General features: G+C 39.3%; 2 long non-coding RNA genes across 3 annotated transcripts in view; both read left to right on the top strand.

Annotated features, from left to right (window-relative positions):
• LOC307158029 overlaps nt 1-26171 on the top strand; it is a 399912-nt gene that overhangs the window by 111666 nt on the left and 262075 nt on the right. The gene's annotated exons all lie outside the window — the stretch shown is intronic.
• Nucleotides 13094-16049, top strand: LOC307157815. 2 transcript variants are annotated; one of them, XR_013821085.1, is made up of 3 exons: nt 13094-13206; nt 13388-13435; nt 15322-16049. It is a non-coding gene; the product is annotated as an uncharacterized lncRNA (long non-coding RNA). The 2 variants fall into 2 exon arrangements; XR_013821086.1 differs by having other exon boundaries at nt 15255-16043.

Genomic DNA, 26171 nt, shown 5'->3' with positions numbered 1-26171 from the left:
TTATAATCTTGTTCATGATTCAGTTCATTAAAAACATTATTCAGCCAAATCTGACAAATCCTCACTTTAGTCACATTCTCAACTTAAAGATTCATAAAGTAAATAATGCTTTAATATTTTTGCTAGGTTATTCTAGTAAAAACATCAGAATCCGACTGAAAACAATCTTTTGAAAACGAATCAGAAATTAAACTATTTGCATATCTTCAAGCTTCCACAGCATATTCATGTTTTCAATAGCACAATTATTAGTGATTATGAAGATCATCAGTGAATATGATAAATGTGCTGATAGCTGTATCGCGTCTCTATAAAACACTAGAAGCACATTCGCTGTGTGCGTTTTTTATATCTCTCAACATGTAATATGACTTATTCAGAAACAGAATCACTAATGAAATGATGAACGAGGAATGTCCCTGGGTCAGTGTTATTAAATGAACATTAATCTGACTGAACTGATCCATGACGAGCAGATTAAATATAATATATATAGCCTAGTGTGTGTGTCCTGTTTGGTTACTGGGGAACATGATCTCAGAAGTGCTGAACAGAGAACACATGCTCTGGCTCCCTCTGCTGGTATAACACACACTTACACACACACACACACACACACACACACACACACACACACACACACACACACACACACTGACTCCTCACACACACACACACACACACATTCTTGTACATCTATCTTTATGAGGACATTCATTGACACAGTGCAATCTCTAGCCACTTACCCTAACCTTACCCATCACAACTAAGTGCCTAACCCGACCCCTGACCCTAAACCGACCCTTAAAGGAGAACTTGGTAACTTTTTTAACTTAATAAAACTGTCTAGAAATCATTTGGATGGTTAAACAACCTGTTCTGGTGATATTGGTGACTTTCCCCGCTCCCCCCAGCGTTCCCAGGCGGAAAACCAACCTTGCAACTTGGGGACTACCGTCCCGGCAAAATAGAAATTGGAAGTCTCGTGAGAAGCGAGAACGAGAACGAGAACGAGCGCGAAACACGAATCGCTTTACGGCAATTCGACATAAACACACACGCATGTATGATGTATTACCAGATTACCCACCTCGGTAGACATAGCTCCACACGATACAGTTGGCTTGCTCCGATCAAAACAAACGCACATGAGCAGCGGTAGAGAGGGGGAGGAGGCCGCCGCAAGTGAGTTTTTTACGACCGTGTTGTGACATATCCGCCCCCCCACATCTGTAGGGGGAGCTCGTGGGGAAAACATGCCACAACAAAAGGGAAAATCAGCGAAGAAGTGACTAGAGTTCGCTAGAGTTGCCGAGTTCTCCTTTAACTTAATTATAACCTGATCCCTAAAACCAAGTCTTGACCCTCAAACCGGCCTTTAAAGGCTCTCAGAGACTGAGGACCGGCCAACATGTCCTCACTTTACTCTCTTTGTCCTCACTCCACTGGTCTCACTTTTGTGTGTGTGTGTTCATGAAAAAATCCAGATTTTTTTTAATGATCTTTATTTAATGATAATTAATAAAGCAAAAGGCAAACAGAAAGCTGTGTGTGTGTGTGTGTAATCTGCAGACATCCACACATTAATTCACTTTTCAACATTGGTTAGATAAAAATGAAAGAAGCAAAGCTTAAGAGTGACATCATCCAGAATCTCATTTCTGTCGGTCAGACTTTCAACATCAGGAATAAAGCTCGAGTGTTCCAGATCTCAACCACTGCAGTTTGGCTGATTATTATCTGGTTCGTTATTCTTTTTATTTACCTCGAAATGAACAGGTAGACAGGTAAAAATGTTTTTTTCTTTCTTGATTTTTTTACAGGCAAGAATAACATGTTGACTCTTTTGTTCGACCCTCGTGACCTTCTTGTTCTTACGGTTGACGTGAACAGTGATGAAGTTGAGAGTCTCCTTGCTGATGCAGAGGTTTCTCCTCGGATATATCTTTCCCCCTGTTGAACACACACTTAACACTTTATTATATTCTGCTTCGGGAAAGAAGGACTGAATCTTCCTTTTCCAGGTTTTCTCTTTGCCGATGAACGTCTGCCATTCACTGATGTCCTCACCCTTGGGGATGTTGTTGTTTAGGTGGTGTTTAAGGAAGGTGTTATATTGTTTTAGTTTCCCCACTTTATCACAGCGCTGACTCAGAGCCGGCTGGAGAGAGAGAGTCAGGACGATCAGGAATAACAGCATCTTCAGGATCTGGGGAGATTTGTGTAGAAATGTCAGATTGCAGATTCACTGTTGTCACGAACCATAAAATCCAGAAAAGGACATTTTTACTTGTTTAATTGCAATACAAAGAAACACTTTACCATAAGCTTTCACTAGTTAACACTAATGTATAAACTAACATGAGCATTTGTGACTGTATTTGTTCATCTTTGTTATAACGTTAGAGCATCCGTTCATTGTTAGTTCGTGTTAGTTCACAGCATTAACTAATGTTCACAACTTTTGATTGTAATAATGTATTAGTAAATGCTGAAATAAAAGTAAATGAATTAGTTCACCCAAAAATGAAAGTTCTGTCATTAATTACCAAACCTGTGAGACATTCGTTCATCTTCAGAACACAAATCAAGATCTTTATAATGAAACCGAGAGCTTTCTGTAAATGATGTTTTTCTCACACACACACACACACACACACACTCGCGTCGCTTCATAAGATTAAAGTTAAACGACTGGAGTCACACTGAGAACTTTAATGATGTCTTTCTTATCTTTCTGGACCTTGAATGTGTGAATTGCTTCTGATGGAGGGACAGAAAGCTCTCGCATTTCATTAAAACATATTCATTTGTGTTCTGAAGATGAAGGTCTGATATTAATGTGGAACGACAGTAATAATGATCATTTTTGGGTGAACTAACCCTTTAACATTGAGATTAATAAATGCTGGAGAAGTATTGTTCATTCTCAGTTCATGTTCACTAATGAAACCTTATTGTAAAGTGTTACCAAGAAAATCTCTATTATTGATTCATTTCTGCAATAAGAGAGAACTGGGAAACTCAAACATAATCTTGTTCAAAAGTTTTATATATCAGATTCAGGACTAGATTTATAGCTTACACACACGAGGACTTGGTCTTTGTGACGGAAGATTCCAGAGGGACGACTCTGAAGAAAACAAGAGAAGAGGAAAATGAGTAAAAAGAAAAATAAATGTATATAAAAATACACAATAGACAAAAAAGAAAACAGACAATAAAAGTACAGATATATAATTATACGAGGGAATGTGAATAAGAGGTTTGATATTTGTTGTATTTGTATACCGCAACATTCCCATAACTTATTACACTCATAGATTGCTCTTACCTGCAGGTTAAAGATGCTAGAAGATGTCTCAGGATCCTCGGCGGTGTCCGATCCAGTTCACTGGGCGTTTGCTTAGTATTAATATTTAAACTACAACAAAGTAAAGATACTTCTAGAGAAAAATGACTCTGAGACTTATTTTGAAAGTTTTTCGAGTCACCAAAAAATGGTTTAGTTTTACTTACAAAAGTTTCAGAATAATACAAAGACAGTAATTAAAAAAGGAAAAAATAACAGAAATGTGTATACTGTAGGTCTCCACCCGAATTGTGGCCCCGAGCGACAGGAAACAAACCTTTTATATGGTTTAATTGGGGCTGTACTTATAATGCAGCAAAATACATTTAACAGTTCTTTCACCTAAAGTTGTTAAAACCACATCCTGCATCTCGCCTGAGTGGCTTCTTTCTTTCTTCTTAAACTATGATAAAGGTCCGAGAAGAAAAGAAGCGTGAAGTGTTGTGAGATTTTAAAAAGAAATCTACAAAAAATATTTATATTTCACCAGTTAAGCCCATAAGATATTAATATTAAAAGGTATATCAACTGTTTTATTGGACTGTTATTATACTTTTAAATTCATATACTTGTTATAGGCCATAACTGAGAAGGATAAGGGAGTTCAGGGTTTTCCTCGTTCTCATTTTTGAAAACATGAGTCTGAGTGAATCATTTTTACATTCCTTAGTGTCACGAACTCCGTGTGTTTTAGCCGTTCACACAAAGCTGTGGGAAAGTGGGATTGTAGAGGGAGACAACAACCAGTAAAACACAGACCTGCAACACACTCGTTATACAGACACATGAATATTAAAATATGACCACAGAGAGAAGTTGTCACCTTGATGCATTTTCACACACACACACACACACACACACACACACACACACACACACACACACACACACACACACACACACACACACACACACACACACACACACACACACACACACACACACACTTGACTCCTCACACACTTGACTCCTCACACACACGCACACACACACACACACACTTGACTCCTCACACACTTGACTCCTCACACACACGCACACACACACACTGACTCCTTACACACACACATACACACACACACTTGACTCCTCACACACTTGACTCCTCACACACACACTAACTCCTCACACACACACACACACACACACACACTGACTCCTCTCAGCTAAATCTGATAAATCCTCGCTTTAGTCACATTCTCAACGCTTAAAGATTCATAAAGTAAATAATGCTTTAATATTTTTGCTGGGATATTCTAAAACAGCAGAAGTCTGAAGCATGTCCTCAATTATGACAAGGAAACAATCTTTTGATTATTCACAATTATTAGTTATTATAAAAATCATCAGTGAATATGGATAAATGAAGGGTCATGAAACCCCCCTCTTTCAGCTCAAGTCTAGCTCACAATCTCTTTGAAAAATGCAACTTAAATGGGCGTGGATGGCTGTGAGAAGAAGGGGGGGGAGTGGGTGTGGTGTGGCACGCGGAGGGGTGGGGGGGGGGGACTGTCATTGCCAGTGGATATCGACTGTCACTAAAAATCAGTGATAAAACGTGAGGAAATGCTAGATTTTTTTTATAGCTGGCAAAGTTAAAGTCTAATGAAATACACGGACACCTTATGTTAGTGCTTTCAAAAGTAACTGAATGCCCTGCTACATATATTAGCCTACAGTAATCATAATTGTATTTAAAACATATAAATGTACATGTATATGTATAATTATGTCATTATAAAATATATATTTGTTTATATACACACTATAAATACATATATTTGAAAGTAATAAACGTTCCGTACATAGCCTAGATCTACGCGCCCCCTGAACCCCCATAATAAAGATGGACAGTGACAGAGAAATTTGCACAAATTAAGCATAGGCCTACGTTCCATTCAATTGAGGTATTATTTCAATTAAGAGCAAGTGTCTTCTCATTGGAAAAGAAAACTCAGTACATGAATAATTATGAGACACTGATGAGTCATCAAAGTACTATAGTGCTCTGCCATGTCACAGCCTGTGGACACAATGAAGATTTTAAACCCGGAAGACGAAAATAGCGGAAAAAAACTAAAATTTAACCATTTTCCCCCTACTATTAAAGATGCTAACATTGTCTTCAATGGTGTTCAACACACACACCTCTGTTAAAATCTCAGAAAATCTGGTTTTCATGACTCTTTAAAGGGCCAGTTCATCCAGAAATGAAAGTTCTGTCATCATTTACTCATCCTCATGTTGTTCCAGACCTGTATGAGTTTCTCTCTTCTGCTGAACACAGAACAAGATATTTTAGAGAACAGGAGAAACCGTTGATGGACCCAGTGACTCCCAGTACTATGGTAGTGTGTGTGAAGTGTTTGGTTACTGGGAACATGATCTCAGAAGTGCTGAACAGAGAACACATGCTCTGGCTCCCTCTGCTGGTATAACACACACACACACACACACACACACACACACACACACACACACACACACACACACTTACACAGCTTCATCTAAACGCCCAATAGATGTGAACAGTAACATTGTATCATTCTTCACACATTATGGAACGTTACTTTTGAATCTGAACGTTCTGAAACAAGTAACATTTAAAAAACGTTAGACGAACATCCAACTGCAAAGTTTCAGAAATAAGACGTCCCATGAACATTATTTTTTGTGCTAAAGTTTTGAGAACATTATTAATAAGCACATTATTATCGAACGTTCTATTGATGTTACTGGAAGAACGTTTGTTCATTACTTTGAGAGATCGTTCCCTGTTCGCTGGGATTGAGAAAATGTGTAAAAAAGTTAGAGACGTTCCCACGGTCACACAACAGCTCTAGCAGTGTGAAATCACACACTCTCGAAAAACACCTACACACTCACTCTCCAGTATATTCCCATAACAACACCTCAATGCGCACCCCACCCCCCACACACACAATCTCTTTATTATATTCCCATTACTTTCCATTCATCAAAGAATCCTGAAAAACAAAAAGTATCACAGTTTTCAACACTGATAATAATCATAAATGTTTCTTGATAATCAAATTCTCATATTAGAGTGATTTCTGAAGGATCATGTGACTCTGAAGACTGGAGTAATGATGCTGAACATTCAGCTTTGATCACAGGAATAAATTACACTTTACTATATATTCACATAGAGAACAGATGATTTACATTGTAATAATATTTCACTGTTTTACTGTATTTTTTTGTTCAGCATTGGTGACAATTAGGGATAATAAAAATCATACTTTTGAATGGTACCCATTGCTATGTTTACATGCACACGTGTAAAATGCTATGCACTGATGTATTGGCCAACAATCGTATGGCCGATAAAAGCAATTATTTTCACTATCGGCCATACGAGTGTTTAAGAACAGCCGATGATCAGTGCCGATTATATCCTGTCAATCAAAAGGGTGCGGTGAAATATCCCAGCTAGAAAAATTTTATTTAAATTTTATCATTAGACCTTATTCACAGCAGCGCCATCTTTGATGTTTAACGGGAATGACAGCGAGGCTGTGAGGGACAGACGTGCATCTCTTCAATGGGCTGAACTGTTATTTAATGTGTTTTTGGATTGTTCTGCTCATGAAACACTGGAAAAATATCTTTCCAAGAGATTTCAGTTGACAAACAACTCCCGACAATATAAGCTGTGGGAAAATGTAAGTAATACAGGAGCTTTATACGTCTTTTTACAGCGGATGCCATTGGAAACACGGCAAGTCTGTCCCTCACAGCCTCACTTTCACATGGCGCTGCTCTGAATAAGGTCTATTTTATTTTTGTTCCCAGAATGTTCTCCTAAAAGATGGCATAACATTCTCTAAGAACACTCTAAAAATGTCTTGTGCTGACCCCTCAGAAGTGCCCACTTCCTCTTTGAGGAGAGGAGATGAAGGCCCACTTCCTCTTCTTCTGCAGTCTTGAAAGTCTTTTAGCTCACATTTGTCTGAAATTTCAACACTCAGAAAACCGCAAAACTCAAATTAAACCTGCCGCTTAATTCCAGAAATCTCATCTGGTAACAACACAACAGCAGTTCCTCATTTTATTAAAAAGCTTAGTCCTTATTTCCAGGGGAAAAGCAAGCATTCTTCTTTGCAAAACGCAGGAAAAAGCAGGGAAACTATTCTATTCTATTCTATTCTATTCTATTCTATTCTATTCTATTCTATAGTGTATAATGTAAACAAAGAATTATTTCTTTTCTTTTTTACAAGAAACTAAAATAAAATGACTCTAAGATGTCTGTTATGTGTCTGTTCAAATCACAATTTCTATTTAACTGGGTCACCCAATCTCGTTCTCATACAATGCACAAAAATTATCTTAGTTAACACAATCGATGCGTACGGCCGCCAGTCAGAAGCTAGTTATTTTAGTCGATTAAGTTTTAAATATAGATATATTAAAGGAACAATTTTTTGAAAAAGGGCTTATTCACCGTCTTTCCTACATTAGGTGGGCAAACGCATTTTTGTCTCAGTGCATGCATTGCTTTAGTTTGGCAGCGCCGCCGTTACCTTAGCTTAGCATAATGAATGGAATCCTTTGTTGCCAGCTAGCATGTCATGAGTAAAAGTGATAAAAAAACCCCCCCCACCTAATTACTTCTTTTGGCCTGCGTATTCACAACGAGCACAAATAGCAATGCAGATTAACACTAGGCGATTTCCTAGGCAGATATTGACTTGGGACTATATTAGGGGGAAGCACAGGCGAAGCACTGCTACTTGGGCGCAGAGATATCACGCAACACATGAAATCCCACAACTTCCGTCAACATACCGGTGTGAATAGTAGCCGGCTATTTTTCCTACAGTACATGGATGGCGATGAACATGGCGGATTTTGTGAGAGACGAGGGTGACTTCTCAGACTTTCGAGATCCAGAACCACACCTCTATGAGCCAGAGTTTTCAGAAGAGGAGCGGCGTGCGACAGGAGGAGGCGATCGCTCAACAGCCTGAGGACGCGAGGATGAGAGTCAACACGAACTGGTGGTGTGAGTGTGATATCTCTGCGCCCAAGTAGCACTGAGACAAAAATGCATTTGCCCACCTCTCTAAATGTAGGAAAGAAGGTGAATAAGCCCTATTTCAAAAAACGTCAGGGTTCTGTCACTTCTGTCTGTATTTCTTGGTTCTGTGGCAGAGCTCTGACACTCCTGTTTTTTTGTTAACTTCATGTGCGAGGGAGTGTATTATCGCGAGAGTCTGTGAGACTGGTTTGTTTTATTTCCTGTTTTGGATGCTCGGCAATATGAGTGAGATGAATAATAAAACTTTCTGTGGAACTACGTTGTATCTTTGGCTATTTTCAATGGTAGCAGAGGATGGTTTCCAACTACAGAGTACCACCTAAGCTTGACGAAGCCCGACCATACGAGTGCTGGAAAAATGAAGTTAGTAATTGGAGACTTGTTACGGACTTGGACAAGAAGAAGCAGGCACTCGCAGTGGTGCTGGGGCTCGAGGGGCGAGCCAGAGAGACCGCTTTGGAAATACCCGCGAACGATCTGAACAAAGACGACGGTATGGAAACCTTGCTAGCTAAGCTGGACGCGGTATTCTTCACTCTCAGAAAAAAAGGTACAAAAGCTGTCACTGTGGCGGTACCTTTTCAAAAGGTGCATAAAGATACCTAAAGAGTGCATTTTAGTCCCTCAAAGGTACATATTGGTACCAAAAGTGTTTAGTACCTAAATGGTACATATTAGAACCTTTTTGAAGGGTACTGCCCCAGTGACAGCTTTTGTACCTTTTTTTCTGAGAGTGTTGAGAAAAGAAAAAGACCGCGCTTATGAAGCATACTCTCATTTCTACTCGATTTCCAAAGACAGTGCAGTGTACATGACGGACTACATCATAGACTTTGAGCAGAGATACAACCGCATGAAGAAGTACAACATGACCCTGCCTGACGCTGTGTTAGCGTTTAAACTCCTGGACACGGCTTGTCTCGAGGTGAAGAGTAGGCAGCTAGCACTTACAGCGTGCACGGATTTGACATCCGCATCCATGAAGTCAGCGTTGAAGCGGATTTTCGGAGGAAAAACCAGTGGAGCAGACAGCGGCAGCCACAGCAAGGTACAAACCCAATCGACAAATATGGTATGCAAACAAAATGCGCCATTTGTCAGAGCACGTACCATTGGGCCAAAGACTCATCGGAGAAATAAATTAAAGCTAGCAGAAGATGAAAATGTGGAAGAGTGTAACATTACACTGTTTACAAAAGTCATGACGGACTCTGAGATCTTCCTAACTGAATCACTGGGCAATCTTCCAGATGGAGGGGTTTTAATTGCCCTCATGGAAAAAACAGGAAAGTTCTCTCCACTGTTTTGGCAATCTAAAAAAATCAGACGTGTGGTAAGAAGCACGCTGGCAGGAGAAACCCTTGCCATGTCAGATGGTATTGACAATGCTATGTTCTTGGCTATGCTCTACTCTGAGCTTACCACTGGTAAAGCTGATCTTAACGCTCTCCCCCTTATTTGTGTTACTGATAACCATTCCCTCTTTGATGCTCTTAAGTCTACAAAACAGGTCACAGAGAAGAGACTAAGATTAGAAATAAGCGGTGTCAAAGAGCCCCTACATGCTAACAAAATCAAAGAAGTGCGTTGGTCAGAAAGCCAAGTCACAACTTGCTGACTGTTTGACGAAGAAAGGTGCTTCCTCACTTATGCTTCTTAAAGCGCTGTATGAGGGTGTATGGAAACTGTAATATCTGGACCATTGAGCATTTATCTTGGTACAGTTTTTTTTTTTGTTTACTCAAGCTCACTTAAATGTTACTGTGTTCTGAAAATCATTTGTATTTGGTGACCATGTTTTATATGTCAAAGTCAACCGTTCATTAGTTTTTTTTTTATTTAAAGAAGAGAGGGAGATTGTTAACTTCATGTGCGAGGGAGTGTATTATCGCGAGAGTCTGTGAGACTGGTTTGTTTTATTTCCTGTTTTGGATGCTCGGCAATGTGAGTGAGATGAGTAATAAAACTTTCTGTGGAACTACGTTGTATCTTTGGCTATTTTCAGTTTTGTCATGTCTTTGTGTGTGTGCGCCGCTCTCTTGTCTGTGTGCCTTGTTTCATGTGCGGGGCGTGGTGTTTGGATCCCGGCACGTTGGTCTAGTTTGGTTTCGGCTCTGTGTCGGGATTCGGACATTCATGCTCCGCGTGTTATGAACCGCGTGCGGTTTCGAGTTCGATCGGACCGTACACTCTCCTGTCTGCGTGTCTTGTGCTGTGTAGCACAGCTTGTGTTTTATACTGGCTGTGTGCTTTCATGTTGTCGTGTTTTGTGTGAGCACATGACTGGTGATTTGTTTTACTGGCCATGTGTTTGTGTGTTTTTCATGTTTGGTGTTGGCACATGGCTTGTCATGTGTTTCCTTGTGCCATGTGCTCTCCTGTCGAACCCCGCCCATCTTGTTTCCTGATTATTGATTTATTTGCCACACCTGTCCTCCCTCGTTACCTGCTTTGTTTGCTCCCTATTTATTCTCCTTGTGTTTGCAATCCTGTGCGCCGTATGTTTACCCTTGTGTGCTAAGTCAAGTCAAGTCAAGTCAAGTCCCCAACATTTATATTTATAATTTTGTTTTTATATTGTTTTATTTTTTGCTGAATAAAAGCCTTTATTTCTTCTGCGTTTGAGTCCTCACCTCATCTCCTACAGTGGGTTTGGTCTCATCATCAGAAACAAGTGTGAGCAGTTTAGACCCTGAACCCTGAGTTAAACTGATGTGTGTCGTTTGTTCAGAGACTGTAGTGCTCTTAAAGGTACTGAAAATGTTATTAGACCTTTTAAATGTTCTCCGTGTTTCTCCGTCATTTTGGCAATTTTTTTTTTTTTTTTTTTACAATGCATCAAGGTGCCATCAACTCTGTTTTTTCTTCATGTGTCTGTTGTGGTAGATTTTTCCCCTATGCGCCTGACTTAGGTTGAACCGAGTGTCCTTGACACCTGAAACTATTATCCTCAGTTGAGTTGCCTCTGAACGCCTTGCATGTTGACGCCTAAGCGTAGCTGTTCTTTCCGCATAAATAAAATGCCCAAGAGAGAGTCACCTGACCGCAATCTAACCCCGCCTAAGACTACGTTTACACGTGGATGGCTATTTTCATAAACGGACATTTCACCCCTCTTCGTTTTCAAAAATAACATCGTGCACACAAACCCGTGTATATGCTGTCAAGAGCATGCCAAACTTGTAGGTGGCAGTGTAACGAGAGGCTCAAGCCCACGTTAGCCAATCAGAATTTTAGTCGCTGTCTAAAACTCAGATTTTCTCAGTTTACATGCAAACGTGCAAACAAAGTTTTCCCAAATCTCCACTCTGGCCGGAGTTTTTTGAAAGAATCGTTTTCAGAGGCGAATTCTCCGTTTGCGTGTAAACGAAGGGCACAAACGAAGGAAAATGTCTCCGTTTTTCAAATTAGCCTAAGCGGGGTCTAAGAGTCTCACAAAGAGTCGAACGACACACGACACTATCAACACTATCACTCGGGAATAAGGTCTTTAGTGCCTAACCTGTAACTTGTTCCTCTAAGTAACTCGCTGCTCAGCAATAATAACCGACAGACTCCAGACAATGCCTTTGAATGTTCTTTAATCCCGGCCGGAGGATCTCAGACAGATTTCAGAGAGAATCCCACCAGCAAAATGAATACAACAGTTTTTATAGAATAGGAGCATGGAAATGAAAATGACATGATATATTACATAATTTCCCTACAATTTGATTGGTTCTCCATAGGCAAACCCTTCTGTTACTAGGCAGAAGCAAACTCTGTTTTCTTGATTACTTCATTATTAATCACAAGTTTTCAAACCTAGACATCTAGTTTCATTTCCCCTATTTGTTATTTATACACTCAAACACTCAAAGTCACGAGAAAGCATATGAACGTTGTTCCTGCAAGAAAAATAAATGTTAGTTATTATTAATTAAAAAATCCATCACACTGTATAATGAGTGTGTTGCAGGTCGGTGTTTTATTGGTTGTTGTCTCCCCTCTACAATCCCACTTTTCCACAGCTTTACATGCACATTTCTAGAGACTTTTTGCTATTCTGTAGTGTGAACGACCAGCTGAAACACGGGGTTTGTGACACTAAGGAATGTAAAAATGATTCACTCAGACTTATGTTTTAAAAAATGAGAAAGAGGAAAACCCTGAACTCCCTTATCCTTCTCTGTTACAGGCCTATAACATAAGTATATGAATCTAAAAGTAGGCCTTATAACAGTCTGATAAAACAGTTGATTAATCAATAAGCCTTTTAGAACAGCTGAGGGTGTTGTTAGGCACGACGTGGAGTAAAAGCCCTTTAGCTGTTGTAAATCCACTGTAAATCACGGCTTCAAGGGGCTTATTGCTTTTATAAAACGGTTACTCCATAAAAATATTAATTTTAATATGTATTTTATTCATAAAATAAACACCAATAACAAAAAATATAACGTTATAACACAATTATTCCTCCGCCAAGCAATGCAGTTCCACAGAATCAAGGACTGGAACTATACGTTTTATAATATACATTTTAATATTAATATCTAATTGGGCTTATCTGGTGAAATATTTCAATATTATTTGTAGAAAATGTTTTTTTATTTTTAAATCCCAGAACGTTTCCTCATAAGTGGCTAAAACTTTTGCTGACAAATATTACTCACTTACTTTTACTTCCTCTTATCACATGTGATCATTGACTACCTGTGCGTATATAAGACACACACACCAACTCTCAGATACACTCAGCAAACACTCAAACTGAGATCAACTCTTGACTCGACACACACTCTTCTCCAAGGTAATGTATTCTTCCTGGTCTTTATTTCTGTCTGATGTATTTATCAAACCTCTTATTCACATTCCCTCGTATAATTATATATCTGCACTTGTATTGTCTGTTGTCTTTTTTGTCTATTGTGTATTTTTATATACATTTATTTTTATTTTTACTCATTTTTCTCTATTATTGTTTTCTTCAGAGTCGTCCCTCTGGAATCTTCCGTCACAAAGACCAAGTCCTCGTGTGTGTAAGATATAAATCTAGTCCTGAATCTGATATATAAAACTTTTGAATTTCCCAGTTCTCTCTTATTGCAGAAATGAATCAATAATAGAGATTTTCTTGGTAACACTTTACAATAAGGTTTCATTAGTGAACATGAACTGAGAATGAACAATACTTCTCCAGCATTTATTAATCTCAGTGTTAAAGGGTTAGTTCACCCAAAAATGATCATTATTACTGTCGTTCCACATTAATATCAGACCTTCATCTTCAGAACACAAATTAATATGTTTTAATGAAATGCGAGAGCTTTCTGTCCCTCCATCAGAAGCAATTCACACATTCAAGGTCCAGAACGATGAGAGACATCATTAAAGTTCTCAGTGTGACTCCAGTCGTTTAACTTTAATCTTATGAAGCGACACGAGTGTTTGTGTGTGTGAGAAAAACATCATTTACAGAAAGCTCTCGGTTTCATTATAAAGATCTTGATTTGTGTTCTGAAGAGGAACGAATGTCTCACAGGTTTGGTAATTAATGAACTTTCATTTTTGGGTGAACTAATTAATTTACTTTTATTTCAGCATTTACTAATACATTATTAAAATCAAAAGTTGTTAACATTAGTTAATGCTGTGAACTAACACGAACAAACAATGAACGGATGTATTCTTTACTAACGTTAACAAAGATGAAAAAATACAGTAACAAATGCTCATGTTATTAATACATTAATGTTAAAGGGACTATGTGTAGCTTTTTAGGTATTTTATTATCTAAAATCAATACTTTTATTAATAAATATGCCCTCAATGGTGTACAAATACCTCTGCCAATGATCAGACTAATCCTCGTAAACGAAGAATTTATTATCTTTATATACATGGGACAGGTAGGTCCACGGAGGCTTCCATGTAGTTCCGCCATCTTGAAAAACTATAATAGCAGAGAGGGACAAAAAGTACTAGACCAACGCGTTTCCACAACGTGTTTCGTTCAGAGCCCGCGTCACGTGACTGAAGCCAGCAGAAGCGGAGGAGCAGAGAGAGGCGCTTGTCACTGCCCCGGCAAGTTTAAAAGGATGCACTGCACGGTTATTTATACACTGTTCATTCATACATATGCTGAGTCACAGGATTCCTCGTCGTCGAAAAAGTCCAAAATAGACCGTAAAAGGAAACGTGATCGGAGATTACAAAAACAAGGGTTAATGTCGGGATAGCTAATGCAGGACAAAGCTTTCAAAAGAGATGCTGAAGTTGCCTGCTTTCTTCTCGACAGGTAAGTCAATGTTACGGTCTTAATTACAAGCTTTTTTTTCATTGCTTGAACTTTATTATATAGACAGTAGTTCATTTATAGTTAAAAGTTAAACAGGCTCCTTGATGAATAGAAGCTATTGAGTAAAGTAACATTAGAGAAGGCTCTGATGATGATGATATCTAACAATGCACGTACTTCAAAAAATATAACGAGTAAAGAAGGCATTATTACTACTAATTACCATAGTTAATGTTTTTCACAGTCAGTAATTCATACTGTAACATTCTTTTTTTCGTTCTTTCAAGTTTCAGTTTGTTTTAAATAACAAACCTGTTCACCCGAAGAAAAACTCGAAGTGCTAGACAGCCTGTCATAGCTTTTTGGTACATAACGGCAACCGTAGATGCAACGCGCATTTGGAAAAGTGAGGCGCTGGAGAGCATTATTCGTTTGAATGCAAAATACAATTTCACCACTAGATGGGAGAAATTCCTACACACAGTCTCTTTAACTAGTGAAAGCTTGTGGTAAAGTGTTTCTTTGTATTGCAATTAAACAAGTAAAATGTACTTTTCTAGGATTTTATGGTTCGTGACAACAGTGAATCTGCAATCTGACATTTCTATCTTACACAAATCTCCCCAGATCCTGAAAATGCTGTTATTCGTGGTCGTCCTGACTCTCTCTCTCCAGCCGGCTCTGAGTCAGCGCTGTGTGAATGCGGTGAATACGTTGAATCCAGATTACATCCAACATTACACCTTCCTTAAACAACACCTAAACAACAAAGTCCCAAAGAGTCTGAACATCAGAAAATGGGAGACGTTCATTACCACAATTAAAACCTGGGACCGAGAGATTCAGAGCTTCTTTGTCTATTCAGAAGCAGAATTTGATAAAGTGTTAGCTGTGTGTTCAACAGGGGGCAAGATATATCCGAGCAGAAACCTCTGCATCAGCAAGAAGACTTTCAACTTCTACACTGTTACTGTCAACACTAAGAAGGTCAAGAAGGTCGAATTCATAAAAAATCAACATGTTATTCTTGGCTGTGAAAAAGAAAAAATCTTGAACAAATGTCTACCTATTCATTTTGAGGCGAATAGAAATAATGCTGTACCAGATAATAATCAGCCAGACTGCAGTGGGTTAAGATCTGGAACACTCGAGCTTTATTCCTGATGTTGAAAGTCTGACCGACAGAAATGAGATTCTGGATGATGTCACTCTTAAGCTTTGCTTCTTTCATTTTTATCTAACCAATGTTGAAAAGTGAATTAATGTGTGGATGTCTGCAGATTACACACACACACACACACACACAGCTTTCTGTTTGCCTTTTGCTTTATTAATATCATTAAATAAAGATCATTAAAAAAAAATCTGGATTTTTTCATGAACACACACACACACACACACACACACACACACACACACACACACACACACACACAAGGCTAAAGTGAGCTCCATTATAGTTAATATTTTTGATCTCATCAGTGTAGTGAAATGTGTGTGTGTGTGTGGGGGGGGGGGAAAGCAGCAGTAAAACAGTGAAATGCTTCATGACACGTTCAGACTTTAACACGTTCATGTAACGCCTGTGTGTGTGTGTGTGTGTGTGTGTGTGTGTGTGTGTCACGACCCGGAGTCTTGGATCACAGAATAAACTCTAAAACTCTTCAGGACGTCCCGTTCTCAGTCCTCAGAGAAGAAGAGACTGTTTTCATCTCAGACGGGAATGAAAAGAGGATGTGATTCTACTGTCCTTCAGAAACATGTCAAATGAAAAAAAAAACCTCAGTAAACTCACGACATCTGAAAGTTATGATCAAATGTTCTTCCAGTAACAATAATATAACATTCAGTCAAAGTGATCTGGTCCAGAAACATCGATCATGGAATGTTTGATTTGTTTTTAAATGTAACGTTTTTTTTTTAAATGTTACTTGTTTCAGAACGTTCAGATTCAAACGTTCCATAATGTGTGAAGAATGGAATGTTCACTGAACGTTTTTCAAAACTGGACCTTCAGAAATAATGTTTTCAGAGCATATATTTATACTTTTATCCAGTAATTAATTGCTCTTGTAAAGTCTATATCTCTCACAGCCTGATAGAACACTATGAATGAACAGATCTTCATAAGATTTAGACTTTTAATGTATTTGTTCAGTCATTTTTACCATCATGAACTCTAAAGTTACACGTCAGTCACTTATTTAGACTCGCATTTTTCTTTGCACTCTGTGATTCAAAGAACGATCAGAAACAAAGTTTTGAATATTTAAATATTTATTTCAAGGAAATAAGTTACAGTTGGCATGTAGAATAATTTATCATAAATACTAAAAAAATAAAATACATTTACATTCAACTTCCAACGGAAGCAATTTTATATACTGTACATATTCACAAGTATTTACATGCAACGACTAAATAAAGTGAATCAGATTTGGAGTCCATATATAAATAAAGATGTGCACAGTGATGAAGGTCTTCACCCAGCCAGCAATGACACGTGGGGCCCAGATGGGTTAACTACGGGTTCCATGGGTACTGTGTGGGCATGGGCTTTGGCTGGGTGAAATCAGCGGGTCCCATGTAGGTTTTGTAGTACGAGTCCCACATAGGAAGCCCATATGAGCTGATTACATGGGCCCCATAAGGGACAGGCATGGGCCAAGTGGGCATGGGTTTGATCTGGGAACACATATATGGGTCTTGCATAACATATTTATGGGCCAAGTGGGCATGGGTTTGATCTGGGAACACATATATGGGTCTTGCATGACATATTTAGGGGCCAAGTGGGAATGGGTTTGATCTGGGAACACATATATGGGTCTTGCATGACATATTTATGGGCCAAGTGGGCATGGGTTTGAACTGGGAATGCACATATGGGTCCTGCATAGAATTTTTATGGGCCAAGTGGGCATGGGTCTGAACTGAGAACGCATATATGGGTCCTGCATGGTTTATTTATGGGCCGAGTGGGCATGGGTTTGATCTGGGAACACATATATGGGTCCTGCATAGAATTTTTATGGGCCAAGTGGCCATGGGTTTGAACTGGGAACACATATATGGGTCCTGCATGGTTTATTTATGGGCCAAGGGGGCATGTGTTTGATCTGGGAACACATATATGGGTCTTGCATGACATATTTATGGGCCGAGTGGGCATGGGTTTGATCTGGGAACACATATATGGGTCCTGCATAGAATTTTTATGGGCCAAGTGTCCATGGGTTTGAACTGGGAACACATATATGGGTCCTGCATAGCATATTTATGGGCCAAATGGGCATGGGTTTGATCTGGGAACACATATATGGGTCTTGAATGGCATATTTATGGTCCAAGTGGGCATGGGTTTGAACTGGGAACACATACATGGGTCCTGCATAGAATTTTTATGGGCCAAGTGTCCATGGGTATGAACTGGGAACACATATATGGGTCCTGCATAGCATATTTATGGGCCAAGTGGGCATGGGTTTGATCTGGGGACACATATATGGGTCTTGAATGGCATATTTATGGTCCAAGTGGGCATGGGTTTGAACTGGGAATGCATATATGGGTCCTGCATAGAATTTTTATGAGCCAAGTGGGCATGGGTTTGAACTGGGAACACATATATGGGTCTTGAATGGCACATTTATGGGCCGAGTGGGCATGGGTTTGAACTGGGAACACATATATGGGTCCTGCATGGTTTATTTATGGGCCAAGTGGGCATGTGTTTGATCTGGGAACACATATATGGGTCTTGCATGACATATTTATGGGCCGAGTGGGCATGGGTTTGATCTGGGAACACATATATGGGTCCTGCATAGAATTTTTATGGGCCAAGTGGCCATGGGTTTGAACTGGGAACACATATATGGGTCCTGCATAGCATATTTATGGGCCAAGTGGGCATGGGTTTGATCTGGGGACACATATATGGGTCTTGAATGGCATATTTATGGTCCAAGTGGGCATGGGTTTGAACTGGGAATGCATATATGGGTCCTGCATAGAATTTTTATGAGCCAAGTGGGCATGGGTTTGAACTGGGAACACATATATGGGTCTTGAATGGCACATTTATGGGCCGAGTGGGCATGGGTTTGAACTGGGAACACATATATGGGTCCTGCATGGTTTATTTATGGGCCAAGTGGGCATGTGTTTGATCTGGGAACACATATATGGGTCTTGCATGACATATTTATGGGCCGAGTGGGCATGGGTTTGATCTGGGAACACATATATGGGTCCTGCATAGAATTTTTATGGGCCAAGTGGCCATGGGTTTGAACTGGGAACACATATATGGGTCCTGCATGGTACATTTATGGGCAAAGTGGGCATGGGTTTGAACTGGGATAATATATATAAAAAAATATTTTTCATTTATTTACCGGTATGTTGTGACATTTGAATTGTTTTTTAAAGATTATGTTTGTTGTTCGATGTAACAATTTTGTATTAATGTATTTTTTGGAGAGCTGTTTTTTTTTCAGAGATTTTTTTTAAATTTAAATACATTTTTATTTGTTTACCGGTATATTGTTGTGACGACCACAAAAGTGTTGTATTTGTGTTTTAAGAATATTCACAATTATTGTCTTTTATTTGAAACAAGTGATTGTATTTTAAAAAAAAACAAGTATCCCAATTGTTTTATTTTTAATGTGAATTTTCGTGACTTAAAGTGAATTGTGTAGTGTTTGCTCCAGGCCAGTAGGGGCAGTGTAGAGTGACGAGTTACTGTAGCTGCGTAAGTTGCGGGTTTCTCATTACTGCAGAGAGCTCGAAACTGATAACACTGTCTCCTAATTTCTCTCCTGTTTTACAGGTGGGTAAATGTATAAAAACACCCCAGAAGTAGCATTTATCTATGCTGGAATGTATGTGAGATATGAGTGAACTGTTTTTAGTGAAATGAGTTTCGTTAGGGTCTGTTTTTGATTTAGTTTGAAATGAGTTGAAACGAGAGGGCAAAGTCCTACAGAGTAACGGTCGAGAGACATTACTAGAGAGCAAGTCAGCTCAACACACACTTTCCCCGTGTATATGATATTTTTTTGAGCTTGTTACATTGTGACATTTAAAATGTTTTTTAAAGATCATTTTTGTTGTTCAATTTAACAATATATTTCTTGCAGTTCAAAGTGTTTTCTTAGATTGTTTCCTTAAAGGAGAACTCCGGTCAATTTTAACATTGAGCTCATTTTTTTGTACATTTGGAGTGCTGTCAATACAGAGAACAACGACATTGGTGTTGCCTACACCGTGTTATCCTCTTTTTAAAATTTGCACCCTGTTGACTTCAATGGGGCAAGTTTTAAACCTGCTTTTAGCCTCTTAACATCCTTGATGTGTCATTACAAGTGCACAGGTCATGTGAGTGATTCCTTCGGAGTGAACACGAGTGAATCTGACTGCAGTAGATTTGAAAGATATGGATAAAAATGATATTTATTTAGCCAGCGCTCATACCTGTATTTACATCCTGTTTTCGGTCAAAGTCCATAGTAATCAATTGTCGAGTTCACGCACATGATCATAGGTATTAAACCAATGCGCGTGAACTCGACAATCGATTACTATGGACTTTGACCGAAAACAGGATGTAAATACAGGTAGGTGCGCTTGCTGAAATAACATCACTTTTATTCATATCTTTCACATCTACTGCAGTCAGATTCACCCGTGTTCACTCTGAAGGAATCACTCACATTACCTGTGCACTTGTAATGACACATCAAGGATGTTAAGAGGCAAAAACCAGGTTTAAAACTTGCCCCATTGAAGTCAACAGGGTGCAAATTTTAAAAAGAGGATAACTCGGTGTAGGCAACACCGATTTTTGTCATTGTTCTCTGTACTGACAGCACTCCAAATGTACAAAAAAATGTTAAAATGTCAATGTTAAAATTGACCGGAGTTCTCCTTTAAACCATTTGGCATGGTTGGGCTTAGATAGGCCTTGCATGAATTGCCCAGTTAGGACCCACATAAGATCCTTACAGAGCCCACTTTAAGCCCATAGGGGCATTCACGGTTGAATCCTGGTGCAAGCCCACTTTAAACCCCTTTAGGCAGGTGGGGCCCAAATGAGTCTGACATGAATTACCCAGTTAAGACCCACATAAGACCCTTACAGGTCCCACTTAAAACCCATCTGGGCATCCATGGCTGGCCCCCGTGTGGATCCCGGGTGCAAGCCTATTTTAAACGCCCTTTAAGCAGGTGGGGCCCAAATGGGTCTGTCATGAATTGCCCGGTTAAGATCCCACATAACACCCTTACAGATCCCTTTTAAAGCCCATCTGGGCATCCACAGCTGGATCCTGGGTGCAAACCCACTTTAAACCCCTTTGGGCAGGTGGGGCCCCAATGGGTCTGGCATGAATTGCCCAGTTAGGACCCACATAAGACTCTTACAGAGCCCATTTAAAGCCCATCTGGGTAGCCATTGTTGGATCCCGGGTGCAAGCCCACTTTAGACCCATTTGGGCAGGTGGGGCCCAAATGGGTCTGACATGAATTGCCCAGTTAAGACCCACATAAGACCCTTACAGATCCCACTTAAAACCCATCTGGGCATCCACGGATGGCCCCCATGTGGATCCCGGGTGCAAACCCACTTTAAACCCCTTCAGACTGGTGGGCCCCAAATGGGTCTGTCATGAATTGCCCAGTTAAGACCCACATAAGACCCTTACAGATCCCACTTAAAACCCATCTGGGCATCCACGGCTGGCCCCCATGTGGATCCCGGGTGCAAACCCACTTTAAACCCCTTCAGACTGGTGGGCCCCAAATGGGTCTGTCATGAATTGCCCAGTTAAGACCCACATAAGACCCTTACAGATCCCACTTAAAACCCATCTGGGCATCCACGGCTGGCCCCCATGTGGATCCCGGGTGCAAACCCACTTTAAACCCCTTCAGACTGGTGGGCCCCAAATGGGTCTGTCATGAATTGCCCAGTTAAGACCCACATAAGACCCTTACAGATCCCACTTAAAACCCATCTGGGCATCCATGGCTGGCCCCCATGTGGATCCCGGGTGCAAGCCCATTTTAAACCCCTTTAAGCAGGTGGGCCCCAAATGGGTCTGACATGAATTGCCCAGTTAAGACCCCCATAAGACCCTTACAGATCCCACTTAAACCCCATCTGTGTAGCCATGTTGCAAAGCCCACTTTGGACCCCATTGGGCAGGTGGGGCCCAAATGGGTCTGACATGAATTGCCCAATTAAGACCCATGCAGTACCCTTACAGGTCCCACTTTTAGTACGTCTGGGCTTCCACGGCTGGCCCCAATGTGGATCCCGGGTGCAAGCCCATAATGGGGCCCACATTTGCCGCCCATGAAGCCCTCATCTGGGCCCCACATGTCATTGCTGGCTGGGCAGTTGAGATCCTTCTCTTCATCTTCATCACCATCTTCATAATCTTCATCTTCATCATCATCATCCTCAGAGTCCTCATATATGCAGATCGAGGCCTGAACCGGGTAATTCCTCAGGAGAACCTCAGCCTCCTGGTATAAGTAATCGAAACACTGGGATTTTGGCCAAAACAACCTGCGGAAAATCAAGTTAAAACAGAGTTAAAATCTGTAGAAGCAGGAGATCATCAACATCTTCATAATAGCAGGAGATCATCAACATCTTCATAATAGCAGGAGATCATATCAACATCTTCATAATAGCAGGAGATCATCAACATCTTCATAATCACGTGATCTACTCACTTCACAGGGTGTGTGATCATGGAGACTTTACAGTGTTGCTCATCAGATGATGCTCTTTCATAAGGCTGTTGAATAAAGAGATTTTTTAGCATCTGATATTTTGCTCATACAATAATCAGAGTTCAATATTACAGTATGACGTCATCTCGTACCTTATGAGTGGCAGTTTTGCGTCCTCTGCTGGTTTTACTGACCCAGGGTCTCCAGGGTCTCGGTTCAGCGTGTAATCCGCGAGTCAGGGTGATGTTCTCCATGATGTTGGTGGAAAGAGAAGCTGAAGAGTAAATCCGTTCAGAATGATGTTCAGACTGAAGTCTGGAGCCTTTATATACACGCACGCGCGCTCGTGCCAAACGGCGGGTTCACGCCTCGCGTCTGACACGCGCGCTCCTGAAGGTGTGATGATGTCACACTCCCGCCAAACACATGGCGAGCTGACACGTTCACTGGGAACAACTGTCTTTAAAAACAAGAACTGAATTTGTACTTAAACACAGTTTTAATGTCTGCAAATAATAAAGCTATAAAACCATCTAGAATGTGTGCCATGTTTAAAATTCTTTCATAATATGCTTTTATTAATTTTTGTGCCCCGCTTGTTTTTCTTTTCAGTAAATAAATTGGAATTCTTTATATTATTTTTCTTGTTGACTATTGAATTATAACTTGTTTATGGTCTGAAAGTTTGTCTGATTTTGTATCTTATGTTTGTTAAAATTTGCAATAAAATAAAACTCTCTTTAATAACAGTAACGTTTAGTTAGTTGGACGTTTTCCTGACGTTTTTAAATGTTTCCATCCCTATTTGTTTCAGAATGAACATTCAAAAGTAATATTTTTGGTTCCAAAATGATCATTTGGAATGTTCCTTTACGTTTGTGTGTGTTACCGAGGATGAGCGCTCAGGGAACATTCAGAAATAACACGTTCATAACTTTCTTTAAACACATTTTGCTCATTTACAGGTATGGCTTTTTATTAATTTATTTAAATCTTATGATTTGGTGATAATGAGGTGTCCTGGTATTTAGCACTGATTTAAAGGTGTGAAGTGAAACCCAAAGCATTTGCTCTCAAACACAAACATGACGCGTGCCGATCTGTGGCGCGCGCGCTCCCGCTGAGACTCGTGCACACGAGCGGGTTCATGAACTTTATTCTGCAGTTCAAGAGCGAGACAAACGCTCAGAATAAACTTCACACACACACACAGATCTGAGGACCAGGAGACGCTTCGTACTAATCATATTTTATATTGTTTTATTAAATATGAAGTGGAACACATCAAATTGTCTTGCGTCTGCATGTTTAAAGTGATTCGCAATTGTAGCGGGTATATGAATGACGTGCATTAAAATATTTTGTTTATTTGTGATAATATTAGCACTTTATTATTATTGTCTAACCTGTATTATGACTGAAATTTGTCAAATTGCTTTGTTCCTTTATTTGTAAGTTTCGGAAGCGTCTTCTAAATATGTAGCCTAAAATGTAATAATAATAATTATTATTAGTAGTAGTATTAGCCTATTATTATTTGAGTTTATAACTATAAATAAGTTCACTTAAGACAGTAATAAGACAGACATTTATCTTGAAATAATTTATGAATGCTTTATTTTTAAGCAAAAATTATGCAAAAAATGTAGGCCTATTTTATCCAAAACTGTAAAAGGTTAGTTTATAGCCTACAAATAAAGCATTGGTAAATTATTTTATGAAAAACATATTACTGTATTACTAAGTTAACTCATTTATAGTTATAAACTCAAATAATAATAATAATAATTATTATATTATTATTATTATTATTATTTTTAATTATGCCTACATTTTAGGCTACATATTTAGAGGACGCTTTTGTCCAAAACTTACAAAATAGGAACAAAGCAATTCGTCAAATATCAGTCATAATACTGGTTAGACAATAATAATGAAGTGCTAAGATTATCACAAATAAACAAAAGATTTTGATGCACGTCATTCATATACCCGCTACAATTGCGAATCACTTTAAACATGCAGACGCACGACAATTTGATGTGTTCCACTTCATATTTAATAAAACAATATAAAATATGATTCGTTAACAACGGTCTCCTGGTGTTCTTCTAAAATGAGGGCGAGCCACAAATCCGTGAGTACAGTTTACAAACCCGTGGGAACGGATTGCGAAAGCGTGGGCACGGTTTATGAATTTGTGGGTACAGATTGCAAAAACTGCAGGCACGGTTTAGTGGTTTACAAATCTGAGAGTGCGGATTAGAAACTCGTGGGTACGGTTTATTAACCCGTGAGCACGATTTGTTAAACCGAGGGAACAGTTTGAGAATTCGTGAGTACGGTTTATAAACTGAGCGGACGGATTGCAAAACCGTCGCCACGGATTGTTTTTTTTTTTTTTTCTCCCACAGGTGACTTCCCGGGCTCCGTACTACGTAATCTCAGTCTGGTAGAAAACGACTTATCACATTACAGTCAAACTATCAAATAAAGAAATACATGCATTTACTATCCGTCCACTAGAGGACACTCGTACACTAAATACTGAAATGTGTGTGAATGTTCAGAATCTTTCCTTCATTCAAAACATTTAACATTTATTTAGTGATCAGAAGTGTGTGTGTGTGTGTGTGTGTGTGTGTGTGTGTGTGTGTGAGAGAGAGAGAGAGAGAGAGAGAGAGAGAGAGAGAGAGACAGAGAGAGAGAGAGAGAGAGAGAGTGTGTGTGTGTGTGTGTGTGTGTGTGAGAGAGAGAGAGAGAGAGAGAGAGAGAGAGAGAGAGAGAGAGAGAAAGAGAGAGTGAGTAAGCGTTTGAGTGTGTGTGTGTGTGTGTGTGTGTGTGTGTGTGTGTTACTGCCTCCCAGACTGTTTGATTTATGAGCTTTCAGAATTCTGGAAGCTTCAACCTCCAGCTGCAATTCAGATGAAGAACTGAACACACACACACACACACACACACACCAACATCAATAGAACTCATTCAGCGTTATCTGGTCTTTAATAATGTTCTTAAAACTTGAGCACAAAAACATTATTTATACATCAATCATGGAGCGTTTTTTTCTGAAACGTTTTAATCGGACGTTAATTTTACGTTTTTAAATTTTACTTCTTGTTTCAAAACGTTCGCAATCTTTGAAGAACGATAACAATGGAATGTTCCCTTAACGTTCACATAACCAAGAAAAAAACGTTTTTAAAACATTTTAAAAAGCTGGACGTTCAGAAAAACGTTTTCATAACTTATTGGGACTGTCAGTAAAACGTTCTTAAAAGCTTGATTTTTAGCGGGTTTGGTCAGTCTGTTGTTCCCGGGAAAACATCAAATAAAATACAATTAACCATATAATAGTGTTAATTAGAAGTATAGAATAATAAACAGACTGGTCAGCTTTTAAAAAGGAAATATTAAACAGGCATTAAATATGGATAAATGAGTTAACTCAAAAAATAGCAGTCATTTCAACGTCTCGGTTAAATATAGACCCGATATAGTCCGGCTATGTGTAACCCACTTTTAGCCCAAATAACATTTAATCTGGATAAATGTATTTTTTTCCAAAATAACTTGTGAGATGTATGATATGCCATCATGTAAGCAAAGTCAGCTGTGATTACAAGTTGTTTGGTTTGGTTTATTTTACATGTTATATGTGTAGGCTGTGCGTAGCCACGATTTAGCTCGTATTCAGACCCGGCTATTGTAGCCCACTTTTAGTCAAAACT

This window comes from Squalius cephalus, assembly GCF_949319135.1.
Source record: "Squalius cephalus genome assembly, chromosome: 4".
Lineage (NCBI taxonomy): Eukaryota > Metazoa > Chordata > Actinopteri > Cypriniformes > Leuciscidae > Squalius > Squalius cephalus.
The sequence above is the reverse complement of the archived record's forward strand: the minus strand, read 5'-3'. Positions and strand labels throughout refer to the sequence as shown.